Here is a 15,632-nt window from a genome sequence, read left to right as displayed (position 1 = left end):
CTGACTGAAAATAAATCGTGACTTTGCTAGTCACACTTAACGTGCCAGTCACCCTATGTTATGGAGAATAGAGTGAACAAATACATCTTTTAAAAAATAGGAAATATAAATATTGTTAAGGTTTAGAACTACCTGATATTTAAAAAAATTACTGTAGTAATGTTATTCTTGAGTAGCTCTGGGAGGATGAGGAAGTAACAGAGCCTTGGAGGTGAGCATGAAGCACCTTAATGTTACCGTGTCTGCAGTGGGATCTTCAGCATCCATTCTTGTTCTCGAGGCATGAAAGAAACCCTTCAGGTTAATCCAGCTAGAGGACAGAAATTGCTTTTTTGTTATGGAAATTAAATGCTACTTCCTCCAGATCTGCCAGGTAAAAACTCATTTTCTGAAATAGGATTCATCAGATCATACACTGGAACTTGAATTAGTATAGTTTTCTGCAGGGAACGTAAAGCAACATACAAAGCGAGTATGTAACACTCTTGAAAGCTCTGCATTCTAGTCAGCTGGTGTCATCGCTTACAAATATAAAAGACAACTTAGTCTAAGGCAACTGGACTCACTAGCCACAGCATTTTAGACTTGGAAGGAACACTTGAAATCATCTATTATTCTTATTTTATAGATGAAGAGATCAAATTAATAACTTTTATTGCTTTGAAGGCTCCCTTAGGGGGTGATCGGTGGTGGGGTGATGCTGGTGGCAGGGACAGAATGGAAAACAGAAGTGGGAAAGGTGCGTCCTAAATGAAAGTGATGGTAGGCTTTTAATAAATCAATGTCTTTCTTCAATATCAAAATCTTAAAAAAAAAAAAAAGTAGGTATGGAGTGAGAGTCAAGAGCCCAGATGTTGGAGCCAGATTGAGTTCAACTTTTCTTTTCTTTTCTTTTTTTTTTTTTAAGATTTTATTTATTTATTTGACAGAGAAAGAGAGAGTTTACAAGCAGGGGGAGAGGCAGAGGAAAAGGGAGAAGCAGGCCTCCCGCAGAGCAGGGAGCCCGATGCGGAGCTCAATCCCAGGACCCGGGGATCATGACCTGAGCCGAAGGCAGACGCTTAACGACTGAGCCACCTAGACACCCCGAGTTCAACTTTTCTCTCCACTAAATGTACTAGCTTCGTTTTATGCTACAGACTGGTATTTCTGCATACTTGAAGTTGTTTGCTTCTCTCACGTAGCACCTACCCCCTAGCTGTAGCTGTGTGGATAGTTTCAAATGGCACTAGTTAATGGCACAACTATGATTATGTGGTTCCCTGGAAAAATTAAAGAAAGCCCTACCACCTTTATTCTTCACAACAGCAGATAATCAACTATCTCTATTCAAGGAGAAGAAGGAGCCAAGGGAATGTTTCCTCTACATTTATATGCAATGTTGTTTTCTTTTTCCCCCTAATGGAAAGAATATGAATAGGAGCTGAAGACTTATGCTCTCCCTCAGGATTTTTTCAACTTTAAACAATTTATTAAACCTGAACAGGAGTTTATTTATCCACAAAATTGTTGTAAGGATTGAATTAGGTGTGTGCTGGGAAAATGCTGTACTGATATAAGAAATTGTTAGTGAAGGTTCTTCTTCTATCAATTGATCTATATTCTTGAGTGACCTTTTGAAGTTCTACCGGGCTTCGCTAGAGTGAAATGTTGTGGAACATTGTTTTGTACAATTCTGCCAGCTTCTCTTAGTTCATCCTTACCTCATCGAGTCAACGAACACAGTCAGAGCTCCTACGATGTCCAAGAGAGACACAGTGGTTAACCAGGTGAACTCTGGGATTTGACTGATTTGTCTTAAATCCTGTGTGTCTTTTCCTCTCTCCCTTTCTCACCTGTGAAAACGGGGATGATAATACCCCTCGCAAGTGTTTGGCATAGTCACAGATCCCCGCAGAGTTAAGAACTCAATACACGTTAGCCTATAGTAGTAGGGTTATTGCCAGCCACAGAGGTGCTACAGGGGAGACAAAGTAAGTGGAACGTGGTTCTATCTAAAAGCCCTCAGCATGGTTGGATCGAAGACAGAGAAATGTCTGTAGCAAAACAGGAAGTAAGAACAGCGCATGATGAGGAAGCTGGAGTGCAGGGAAGTGAGCACTAGATTTGAAACCTAGCTCTGTCCGGAACATTTGTGCCCCAGAGCAAGTCATTTAACTTCCCTTGGCTTCCGCTCTCCTTTCTTGTCAGGTGGGGATAATGAAACCTGTTTGGGGGTTGCCATAAAAATTAAGTGGGGAAAAAGAGCCTAGGGAGGACATGAGACATGTAGATGGCTCATGTGTAGTAGGGAAGCAATAAATGACCAGGAAGATGTTAGCAAAAGGTGCTATTTGATGATATATGGCCAATTCCCACATTTACTGGGAGACAGTAAATCTGCTATAAGAGTTCATAGGAAGGAAAGATCAAGGAAAGCTTGCTTGACTTGGGGAAGCTACTACTTATTTGCTTCAAGGAGAGCAAATCCTTTCTCAGAAGCAATTCTTAGCTGACGACCCTACGTATTCCCCAGTCACTTCTAAAATTTAGCAGAAGTGATAAAACGTGTAGTTTTCTGGACAGAAAAACTTCAGGGCTATTTGTTATTTGTCAGGAGTGACGGTTTCCCCTTGCAATTAATTTAGATGCATAAGCTTTCTTTCCACCAGGCAAGCAGGACACAAAGTCCTGTGTTCTCTGCAGGTTACATTTTTCCGCATTTCTTCTCTTGGGTACATTGTAACATAGCTCCTCGCAATTTGTAACCAATACAGACTGCAACTGTGAACACTCTTTTAAGATTTCATTTTAAGAAAAATTTCAGTGAGCGAAATCCAATTCTTTCAAAGCTACTTAATTTAATTTCTTCCATGTTAGCCCTGAACTTAGAAAAAAATTTTCATCCTAAATACTGAGTTTCATTTTCTTTTCTTTTTTCTACTCCTAGACTTCTTTCTTTTTTTAAGCCAAGTTTTTGGTTGATAGAGAGATGCAGTTCTTTTCTCTTTACTTTGTGTTTGGCTAGGTATTTCAGAACCCTGCTAGATTTTCTTAAATGAGGAAATGTCTACATTTTCTTTAAAGCTGAACTTTCCTACCAGGTGCAATGTATTATGAACTTGTGAGGATTTACATTGTTTTAATGCTTTCATATAAAGTTGCTCCTTTGTCATTATTCTATGTTTATGAGAAAGTAGGAGTCTATCATTACCTGTATTTTATGGCCTTCAAATGAAAAAATATTGAGTATTTTTATATGGAGATTGCTATAATCAACAGTATCTAATTTGAAAAAGGCCTGTACAACCCTTGTAAATGTAAGCACATATTAATATGCCTGCAGTTATGTCATAAATATAATTCCTAGTTTATGTACCATACATTTATATGAAATTTTGGAGGCAAAATATTTAAAATGCTCTTTTCTATTGGTAGTCAATTATCCTCCCTTCAGCCATTGTAAAGTCAGATGCCAGATGAATGTTAATTTGATTTCTCAGGATATCTTTATTATTCTAATGATTACATTCTGCTAACATCTTCCAGATTTATATTGACTGGTACCTGAAACACTATTGATTGAAAAGGTGTTACTGTCATGAATGACTGAGGAATAATATGAAACTCTACGTATCCATAGTCTTTTCCCACCACAGTCATCTAAGGAATATTACATTCGTACTGTTTGGCCCTAGTGTCTTTGTTGTGCCCCATCTACTAATGGATGGAGAGGAAGAAGGCTAAATTGATCCAGATAAGCAGGTACCTGGAGTTATCTCTGAAAGAAAAGATCTAACTGGAGGAAGGGTGTTGGAAATGGAAGGACAGCAGGAGAGTGCCAGGTAGGGAAGAGTCCGAGGAAGCAAGGGGGAGGGATTTCACAATAGCCAAGTGCTGTGGAGATCGCATGAAACTGATGGGTTAATAAGATTGTAAGGAGAAGGGCGCCTGGGTGGCTCAGTTGGTTAAACGTCTGCCTTTGGCTCAGGTCATGATCCCGGGGTCCTGGGATCAACTCCTGCATCAGGCTCCAACTCCTGCATCAGGCTCCTTGGTCTGCGGGGAGCCTGCTTCTCCCTCTCCTCCCCACTTGTACTCTCTCACTATCTCTGTCTCTCTCTCTCAAATAAATAAATAAAATCTAAAAAAAACAAAGACTGTAAGGAGAGGAGACTGTGTGTGGTGTGTGTGTGTGTGCGCGCTACATGATATAATCCCCCCTTTCCTGCTCTCTTGTTTTTCTTTAAGAGAAAGAGGGAGGCAGAGGGAGAGGGAGAGAGAGAGAATCCCAACAGGCTCCATGCCCAATGCGTGAAAACCTGCCAAGGGGCTTGGGCAGATCTCACAACCCTGAGATCATGACCTGAGCAGAAATAAAAAGTCAGAGACTTAACCCACTGAGCCACCCAGGTGCCTTCCTTCCTGCTCTTTAAGAGAACTTAGTGTAGACTTTCACATCTTAATGTTTCTTATTATTTCTACTGAATGTGACATTTTATGTAGATGAGCCTTACTGGGCAGACAAGAATGGTCAATTTTATTGGAGTTTTATATATATTTGAAGTAGGATGAGATACAAAATATTTGACGGTGAAAAACAAAATGAGAACTAAATGCAAGAAAAGTGTACTTTTAATTTTGGCATTGCCCAGGGTGGATTTGTCTTGGAGATACACTATATTGGTAGCTGCATCATAAATATAATATCAGCTCTCCCTCTATCACAAAGAATTGAATAGTGATCATTTCTTAAATTCCAAGTAATTTCTAGTAGATTTATTACTACATGTGGAAATTCCCAAATCACGAGAATTTAGATGTTTATTTTATTTTTTTAAAGATTTTATTTATTTATTTGACAGAGACACAGCAAGAGAGGGAACACAAGCAGGGGGAGTGGGAGAGGGAAAAGCAGGCTTCCCATGGAGCAGGGAGCCAAGGACTCTGGGATCATGACTTGAGTCGAAGGCAGATGCTTAATGATTGAGCCACCCAGGTGCCCCTAGATATTTATTTTAAATGATTACTTCTATTTAGTGTTTTCATCATCTATTTAGGGGGTCTTGGAAGGAGATTAATTTTTTTATTACAAAGTGCTTAACATTCAACTGTTTAATTAAGCCTCATAACAACCATATTAGGTGGCATTTAGGTGGCATTATTTTCCCCATTTCATGTTTGAGAAAATTGTGGTATAGAAATGATAATTTGCTCAAGGATTATCTGATAGTGAGTAGTGGGGCAGGCTTCAAAACTATGTCCATCTAATATGCAACCTACATCTAATCTGCCAGAGAGCTCTCTTTCATGTAATAGGAATGTTCCTGACCTAAGCTTTTTTTTGGGGGGTAGGGAATTTATAGTACTGTCTTTAATTTTCATAACATTTTGCATTCTTTTGAGCTCCATGACGAGTTGCTTTTTTTCTATTATACAAAGCGCTCCCCTTTTGTTTTTAACTTTTGGAAGCAGCTTTAAGCCAACATTTGGGCTTGGGTTGCTTTGTACAGTTGCTCGATGGGGCAGACTCAGGGGGTAGAGAACGTCAAGGTGGTGCTGGTAAGGGGCAAACATGGAATCAACAGAACAATTTGTACTGAATTTTACCTTTTCCTTTTCAACCCTCTCATATTTTGTATTTCTATTTGCAGGGGCACCCCTGCCTTGCTCAGCAATTCTCTTAGCTTGATGGCTGCCATCGTGGGCCACTATTCCCCACCCTTCCCTTAAAGAAGGTTGGGTTGGGGAAAAAAATGAGTGGGGACTGACTGCAAGAGATTGAACTTTGGATGAGTAAGTGCTTCTTCTCAGTCGGCATTTATTTAAGAATTTTAAAGAAGAATCTTGGGTGGGACCTAAGCACAAGTCCTTCAAAATATCAGATACTGTTGCCCAAGCAATTCACTCAACATTTTATTTCAATGTATTATTTAGGAAGTGTTTTTCAAAAAAAAAAAAAAAAAACCAAAAACCCCAAATGACTCAGTTTCTGTGCTCCTTGTTCCCTTGTTATTCATTCACTAAATGTGCATCAGTACATGGGTAAAATATCCAGGCATTCTATCTAATGACACATAATGTAAGGGGTTCCATTTATATAGTATCTGACAGATACTAATCATTTTCACATTTGTTTCCTTGGTTCTGAAAAGGACCCTCTGAAACAGACAAGGCAGTATCTCGCCACTTTACAGATGTTACAACAGAGGCACAGAGAGAAAAAGGGACCTGACCAAGGTTGGCTAGCTGAGAGAGTCAAGACTAGGGCTCAGAGCTTCAGGACCCTGCTCCTGGGCTCTTCCAGCAATGCAGCACTGGCGGCATATGGAGAGGGGCGGAGCTGTTAGGGCCTAAGTCCTCTATTTTCTTGAGTCCTCTATTCTCTTGAGACCAGTTGCAGAGCTGGTCAAAGGAGGGAAATCACACTAGAGGGCCATGCTGCTCCCCACACTGTGCCAGGGACCCCAACGGTCACCAGCATTAGGTTTGATCCAAGTGTGGTTCTGGACCAGCAGCGTCAGCATCCCCTAGAAGCTTGTTAGAAATGCAAATTAATGAGACCCACCTCAGAGCCACAGAATGTGAATCAGAACCTCTAGGGGTGGGAGCTGAGTGCTACGGATGCTCAGTAAAGTTTGAGAAACGTTTTAACTAAGGGATTCCCTGGCTAGATTGGTTGATAGAGGAGACTAGTTAGATATTTCAAGTTTGTATCCTCTGGGTGGATTGTAGTACTTCCTAACTGATATTCTTTGTGTAGCATTATGTGCTGTCTTGTAATACTGTAGGGTAGTACAATAAAGTTTTTAAAATGGTGGAGACTTCCAGTTATGGTTATAAGCTACTACGATTGGCATTCAACTTTTTTATATGTACAGAATCTTGTCTTCTACAAAAGACTAAATTCCCCCAAGCAAGAGAATCATGTTTATTTATATTCTCGTGATACTTAGCTTCAGAAGAGAATTGGTGCTTGTATCTATTTGGTAAGTCTTGTCATTAACTACTAATGACTTTGGACTAAAGGCAAATATGTTTCGTGTACGACCTCCCTCATGTGTGCATATTTGCTTATAGGACTTACAGGAGTAAATGCTAAATTTTATTAGTTTTATTTTTTATTACATATATATTTTAGACTATTATATTCATATAGAGTTTATATCTAATACATATTATATATATATGTATATATATGTCTTTATTAGACACATATTCTGGCCCTGGCCCTGAAGCTTACCACATATGAACTTGACTGGGTAAATTCTTTGAGCCTAAATTGACTCATTTTAAACAGAGCAACATGTATACTATGCCCATTTCATAGGGACTATGTGAAGATTAAAAAGGCTAGAGGAAGTGAATATTTTCTAAGAACTACAAGGCCCAGTATAGATAGATCATGCTATCTAAATTTCTTTTGAACCTTTTATAATTTTTCAATCTTCTATGTTTGTCTGCTCTCTTTTTAATATAAAAGGAAAAGGTAAGTCTGAAGTAGAATGAAAAACTTTTAAAATGACGGGAGTTTTGGATCATGTAATCTGTGCATCAAAAGACTAGAATTGACTCTGGTAATTTTTCATGCGTTTGAATGGTGATAATGAGAAGGATGAGAAGGATGCTAACTGGCGCTTCTCAGATAAAGCTGTAAGACTTAAATTACAACAACAGATATTAGTGTTGGGAATAACAAAGAACTTTGCAGTCATAAGGACAATATGTTCCGGAGCAAGGTTCCAAGGGAGCCTATGATAACTCTCGTGTCAGCTCAATGAGGCTCCCTTCCCATGGGAGTCTGGAAGTGATAACAAGGAACATCTTGATGAGATTTCCTGGTGTCCGTTTTGCAGTAGTCAGTTTATTGTAGGTTGAGCTTTGTCACGAGTTAAGCTTCTGTCTACTAGGATACCAGAACTGAAAGATTATCATTAGGTTCACTTCGAGTGGTGTTATTGAATGGAAATCAAACTGGGGCTGTGGTGCACAGGGGTGGGGTGGAGGAGTGGGGTGGGGTGGGGGGGGTGGGTGTTGAAAAAAATCTTCCAAAAGAGGGAATAGAGTGCTAACAAAAAATTAAAGCTTAAAATGCTCTTTCATACAAGTATTTGTGGAACTAGGTTTAGATAGAGTTCATCCTTTTCTTTTTATCCTGATATAAAGACCTGCAACTTGAAAGGTGGAAAGATTGATACTCTGATGATCTATTGTTACACTAGTTACTTGTTCTGTGGATGGTGTACAAACTCTGACATCAAAAGTATAATTATTCCAAAAGAATAACTGCTAAATAAGCACTCATACAGGCATTGCTTTATGATTTTGCTTAAAAAAAAAATCAGTCCCAGGCAATGTTATTTTTAATGTACTATACAAAAACTGTTAATTATTTATTTCTGGTCAAATTTTTTGAATTTTGTAATTTTTCCAAGTATTAAATATTTTAAACTGGAGGTCGACAAAATTACAAATGAGAAAAATCTTAAAATTTTTGTTACGGTTTTGTATAATGTATAGCTGTTTCTTTTAAGTACAATTCCTAGAGAAGCTATATTTCCAGATGACTAGCAAATGACTGCCGAAATGCATTAATTAACCTTTATATTCACATAAAAGTGTTTTGTGAGAACAAATGTACACAAAATGTTATCTTTAATCGTGGCTAATAAAAATGGGTTGTATAAACACAGGTTTTACTACTGCAAATGTCTCCTTGACAAATGACAGGACCTGATTCCTTTATTAAAAGATAATTAAAAATGTTTCACAAGGGATTCAGAGCCTTCCTCTGTCTGCTTGCTTTTGCGGTAATAAGGGGAAGAGTCTTGAAGTAATACCGAATGATTATACTAAATGTGGATGCCTGGGTAGTATATCTCTTTTAGTTCTAGATTTATTTCATAAAACAAAATATTAAAGTTAAATATCTAGTGTCTATGGAAGGAGGTAAGGGTCCCTTTTAAAATGTGATAACCATGACGACATTGATTAGATTAAGTCAAGATTTTTTTTTTTTCTTTCCAGAACTGGTCATCATGGTGTGTCCACATCAGAAGTCCCTGCTACTCTCTTAGCTGAGCCTTCAGATAGCCATGTGCGCCATACATTACAACCCCCAAGGTCTCATAGCTCTTGTTCCCCCAAAAGCCTAAATCAAGGCAATTATTTTAATAAGCCCCAGGTTAGCAATTAAAAGTAGTCATCAGTTTGAAAGTATCTCCTTTTTTTTTTTTTAAATCTTATTTATTTATTTGAGAGAGAGAGACTGAGAGAGAGAGAGCATGAAAGGGTGGAGGGTCGGAGGGAGAAGCAGACTCCCCATTGAGCAGGGAGCCCCATGCGGGACTCGATCCAGGGACTCCAGGATCCTGACCTGAGCTGAAGGCAGTCGCTTAACCAACTGAGCCACCCAGGCGCCCATGAAGGTATCTCCTTTTAAAGTGAGTCTGTGCTAAGAAAGGATAAGACCATCTCAGCCTTGTTAGACAAAATGGCGGTCTCACAGGTTTGACTGCCATGGTGGGAACACCTCTGACATGGAGCATTTATAAGAGTAGCCGGTACTGGTTAAAGGGACAGATTCTGGAACCAGATGGCCTGGACTCAAGTTCCATATCCAACTGTGTGATCTTAGATAAAAGTCACTTCACCACTCTGTGCCTCTGTTTCCTCATCTGTAAAAGTACTTACTTTTTAGATTTATTGGATGATTAATGTAACTAATAATGTGTAAAGTGCTTAGTGCCTAGCATGTTATATATGCTATATAAGGATTAAATCAATCAGTAAAAATCATTTCTTATAGATACTCTAAAATTTATGTCTATGCTGGAAAAATGAATCTTGAAAGAGAACAGTGGCAGAGGAAAATCATTGATTGACAATAACAACAACAAAGGAATGGATAACCTTGAGGCTTAATTCAACCTTACATTGCATAATAATATATCCTACAACTCTACGGCCAGTTTTATTTGGGACTATGATTTTAGTGCCCTATTTGGGATATGCATTTCTAATTTGAGATTATTTTATGTATAGTATAATTTTGTAGGATATCATTTCCAGAAATGTGGTAATTCACCCCACTGCATGAGAGCACTGACATATGGTATTTTTGGTGCTATTCTTTGAAGACCAGTTTTTTTTTTTTTTTCCTTTAGGTTGACTTTCTTAAAAAGTTAGTATGGAATAATGGAGGTCCTTTATTGGCTTAAGTAAGGAGAAAACACATACATAATCTGTTTTCAATTATGCAGTCATACTCAGTAAATTATCAATAATTTTCTCATGTGGAAGAAATTCTCTGTTAGAATAATTTGGTAAGTAACAAGTATGGGCTATGTTGAAAGGCAATTTTAGTGCTGTTCAATCTGTTTTAGTTTCTGCAGTATGTGGAGTATCTGTAGCGAATTATCTATATGGCAAATGGGATTAACTATATGGCACATGAAATTAGGCAAATTTTAGATTATCCCATGACTAAAAGGTTGTGAGTTGAACTCTTTGTTCTGCACATTGTTTTGTAAATAACAGTAAGCTAGCAATATTGATTTATCATCTTTCTCGACTGTACCACAAGCCATATTCATTTTTCTAACACACACACACACACACACAGCCAAATTCTCATTTTCCACATTTCTCTTGAAGGTCTTCTGCTGAGTCCTACAATATGAATATATTTTTAAAAATCCAATTAAGAAAAAAGTGATGGCAGAGAACAAATAACTCCCAGAGGAATAAAATCCCTAAGAGTACGAAGGGGGAAGTGAAATATTTTGTAAAGATTGCCATGCATTTGAAAATATTAAGACCTAATACCAAAGCTTATTATGGGAGGAACACGTCTATCACAATTCTCTATTTCTAAAACTGACATGTTCCGTGGTTAGAATCAGCATCATCTGGGAGTTTGTTAGGAATGCAGAATGTCTGGCCTCAACCAGACCTACTGTATCAGAATTTGCATTTTAATGTAAATCACAGAAAATTCATATGCACATTAAAGTTTGAGGAGCACAGTAATATGAAACTATTAAATATTTTACAGATGGATTATAGTTATGCGAAACATAAGAGAAAAAAAATCTCTGCCAATGCAAACATAGAAAAAATCTACTTTTGATGAGCCTAAAAATTAGTTTATGCTTGTTTTTGGTACCACCTCCTCAGTATCACTTTGTATCTACGTTTTAACTGCTAGCCTGCAAGCTCCCTGAAGGTGGACACTGACATTCGGGTATGTCCCCAACATCTTCAGCACATTTTAAATAAATGAATAAGTAAACTATGTTTTTGTTTAATTTATTCCTTTATTTAAACATTAAAACATTCTGTTCCTAAATAATTTTGCTATTACTACTGGCCATTTTCTACCATTCATGTACTAAAAACTCCCCAAAGTAACATAAATAATATTATAATAGCTATGTAATAAAACTAGAAAGTAAAATCGTAAGAGAATGACTAACCAGGGTTAACACCCATTGCCACTCATTTTATCAGTCTCCTTGAAAAAGTGCACAAACTCTTTTCATCCAGTAGGGTAAAGTATGGCATTAATTTATTGAATAAGCAGTTGAATGTTGCAGATTAAAAACATTTTTTTATTAAATAGTATTTGAAACTGGGTTAAAAAAAAAAAAAATCCATCACCTATTTCTTTAGAGAACTAGATTGCCCTCTAGTGGGTGAAAGCTAATGTGGACTCTTAAGGTTTTCCAATTGAGAGAACCAGGAAAGAGAACCAGCCTCAGTTCTGGAAACATCTGGGTCATCAGCTAATTTGGTATTTTCTTCCTATGTGGCAAATTTCTTGCATTTTTCATATAAGGTCACAGATCCTGTGACAACAGTATAGTGTGTGTTTCTCCAAGAAACAAATAGGAAATTGGTGTGAGCTGGAATGAGGTTTCAGCAGCTTGGGAGTGGCCACACCCAGAGCAGGTAGCCACGTGCTCAGGGAAAGTGTCATCCATCCTTGTGAGCAAAGAGCTCCTGAGGTGGAATGCGGCATATAGTCAGTCCTGTTCAGTTGGAGTAAAAAACAGTGGTGACTGATAAATCAGGAATTTTCCTTAAGATGGTCTGGATTCAGTAATAACAAAAATGCTCAATTAAATATGTGATTGATTCATCTCCCATTTCATTTTTAACTGTACAGATTTAACTTGAAATTCTGGATGAAAGCAACTACTAGATATTCACAGAATTAAGTAACTATTTTGATCCTACATTGTAGGGTGGAAAACTATTTTATTGCGTGAATCAGCTCCATGCACTCTGAAAGGACTGACGGGCACTCAGGAATGTGGCAAAATGTAGCCTCTTGCAGCCTTTTCATCACAGAGAACAAGCTTGGCCCAAATGGCCGAATGCTTATTCCACAATCTATCCATTAATAATTTAAAAAATCCCCAAAGTAAGTAAATGTGTTTTTAGTGCAACAAATAAAATCCTGCTAAAAATGTTAATGACTAAGAGCAGAGGCAATTTTCTCACAATAAAAATAATCCCCTCCCCCTTAGGATAGAATAATTTACTACAAATTTGTAGGTCACTTCACAAAACCATTGCGAATTGTGACTGAAAAAAATTCCAGACTTTAATGTTAAAAACCATTCAATCTTATTTATTATTTTAAAATATACTTTCAGAGAATTTTAACATGTAGATAAACACCACCAGGTTTACTAATTTATACCATCATGTATAAATGTATTTGGGCTACATTGGGTCACATAGTGCTTATTGCAGGCTCAGCTTACTCAGCTGGTATTAACCATATATATAATTAATTGATAAGCTACTGCTATTTCTCTTTCAGTATGATCTTGCAATCCTGACCAAATTTTCATTTTTCCACTTCAGGTTATTGATATATCCATTTAGAAGGTGCCCACTTCATTAGAATAGATAATGGGGAATACTATATGCACCTAGTACAATCATGCTGAATAATTGTTTAATGAATCAGGAAAAAGCACCCACCCTGGTGATTAATTGATTATGCTTTGCAACTGAAACGATTTCAAAATCCATTATTTTAGTATTGTAGAGGTTGTACTTCTCTTCATGATTTGCAAATACAGCTTACTCATGGCAGAAAGGACCCTTGCATTTGTCATATTTTGGGTGGGATTTTTATTAATGGGATGGTGGCTACCATTTCACGATCCAGGTTTCTGTGCAGGATTGAGACTGTATCAAGAATCAGCAATTGCAAGAACAGTTTCAAAAAAAAAAAAAAAAAGAAACAGTTAAAAATTTATGCATAACCTATATATATTGATTGATAGATATGACCTTATGGAATACACAGTGAAGATCATAACATCTCAATTATATATGCATAATTTTACCCATTGCAGTCACAAACAATTATCTGCGGAGAATTTTCCAGCAATTTTTGGCACACAAACCCTACCCTTAGGAAGCACCTGCACATAATATCCGACCCACAAGAACATATGTAATCCAGACAGGAATTGAAAATACATTCGCTTTATAATGTAAAATGAACAACAGGACAAAAAATTCTTTTTTTAAGGGGTGGGGGAGAAGGAAGGGAAGAGTAGAAGGAAGAAAAGTGAGTGCAACAAGGGTTAATAATCCTTAACCAAATTCAAACATTCAAACCTTTTGAACAAATAAGGCCATTGAGTCATGAAGTAATAATAATAATAATAATGATTTGAAATAATACTGATAATGATGAGTTTGTAGCCGCCCTTCTGCAGCAGAAACCTCTCGATGGGCTGCAGAACGCAGAGCGAGACCGCCCCATCCCTCATTCTGAGAACCTTTCTGGACTTGCGGGTGAATCGCGAACTGTGAAAAGCGGGGTAGCTCAGGACACTGCGCAGAAACCCGTCTCCCGGGCTGCACCCGCGGGGGCGAGCGCCCAGCTCGGGGGAGGGGAGCACAGGGCGCGGCGCTGGGCTCTGCAGGGCTGGCAGCGCTCCACGCGCCGGCTCGCCAAGTGCGCCCCCACCCGGCCAGCGGCTGACTGGTCCCGGCCGCCGCTGGGAGGGGTGGGGCCGAGCCGCGCCTTGCTAGATTAGCGAGGGTCCCTTCCGGAGAGACTATCCAAAGGGTCTACTCCCGGGAAATGATAGAGAACCCGGCTTGGGCCGAGGGCTTCAGCGGGGGGAAAGTAGCCTGAACTCCGCGGGCTGTGGGAGAGCAAGAAAAGAAAAACCCTCCCCGCACCACTGGGAAGGGGTCACCTCTGCGGTCTCGCCGCCGGCTGGGGTGGGGCCGCGCCTTTGTATGGCCGGGCGGGGCTCGAGCCAGCTTTTCTGCAGAGACACCCTCTTGGCTGGGAGGGGCTCGGCGCCAGCTCTCAGAGCAACACCGGGTGTCTGCGCCAAGCGAGGGGGTGTCTGGGCTGTTCTGGACTGCAGGGGCTCTAGGACTGCAGACCGTTCAACCGCCCCTCCCCAAGTCCGTTTCTTCCCCACGCCTCGGAGCCCGAGGTCTTCCCAGCACCGCGGAAAGGGTGGGGCAGGGCGGAGCTGTGCAGAGCGAGCCCTGTCCATCGCTTTTTCCCTTCTCCGCATCCCGCACCGGGTCCCGGGGGAGATGGTGTTTCCAGCAGTCACCAGACCTCGGGCCCCTCCCTGCCTGTCCACCCCGGGGGCCACCGAGAGCTGGAACCGTGGGGCACTTAGAGGCGCACAACCAGCTGGCGATCTCTGTGTCTCAACTGTTTCCCTGATATATAGGTTGAGCCTATGAAAATTGCCATTATTTGGCCCTGTTTGACCTAGAAGACGGGTATTTCACGTGGCTCAATTTAAGAAGTTGGCCTCTTTTGTATCTGTATTATTATATCTACACTTATCTAGGTTCCCAAAGCTTTTACCCAAAACGATCAATGAGCTCAAAGAAGCCTTTATCCGCGTCAATGTCTAGTCACCCTATGCAGTGTGATTTTGAAAAAGAAAAAGGCTAATCCACTTTTTTCCTTCTCTCCGTAAAACAGAACAATGAGGCCAGGGTGGGGAAGGCAGGGGCTATGGTCAGGTCTCATTCGGAAGCCGAGTCGGAGTCAGGAGCGACAAGCGCGGGGCGTGGCGCTGCTGTCCCCCCCCCCCCCCCCGGCCCCAGGGCTGGGCTCCTGGGTGTCGCGCTGCGCTCCCCACCCGGCCCTCTTTCGGCTGAAGCTGCTGCACCCCGCAGGGGGGAGGAGTGAGGGCGCCGGCGCGGCTTCACACAGGGTGGGGCCGTCCGCATTGTGCGCCCAGCGCTGCAGGTGCCTCCCCCTGGGACCGCTCGTCCTCACACAAAGAAACCCCACCCCAGCGCCTGCGAAACCGCTGTCCCTCCACCCCTCCCCACCGCGCGCTTCCCCGCCCCTGCAGCTGCCCACCCGCGCCCTCCATGCCCTCCCCGACTTCCTTTCTCCTTCCCCTCCCTTTCCCTAAAACAAAGGAGCGTAGCACCCCATCCCCCGCCCTAACCTCCCCGCACCGCGCCCCAGGACTAGCGGTTTTTCCGACGAGACAATACCATAAAATTTGCCCCGTTCTCCGCCCGCCACCACCCCACCCGCCGTCCCCACCCATCTTTCAAACAACCTGGAAGGGACCGATTTGACTTCGCATTTTTCTTTTTCCTTTCCGCCACCTCCCTCTCCTCTTCCC

General features: G+C 40.6%; 1 protein-coding gene across 1 annotated transcript in view; it reads right to left on the bottom strand.

Annotated features, from left to right (window-relative positions):
* The window catches only part of STMN2 (stathmin 2), a 50,368-nt gene that overhangs the window by 33,991 nt on the left and 745 nt on the right, over positions 1–15,632 (bottom strand). The gene's annotated exons all lie outside the window — the stretch shown is intronic.

The sequence above is a fragment of the Neomonachus schauinslandi genome, chromosome 4 (assembly GCF_002201575.2).
Source record: "Neomonachus schauinslandi chromosome 4, ASM220157v2, whole genome shotgun sequence".
NCBI classification, from domain to species: Eukaryota; Metazoa; Chordata; class Mammalia; order Carnivora; family Phocidae; genus Neomonachus; species Neomonachus schauinslandi.
This window is presented reverse-complemented; position numbering and strand designations above follow the sequence as displayed.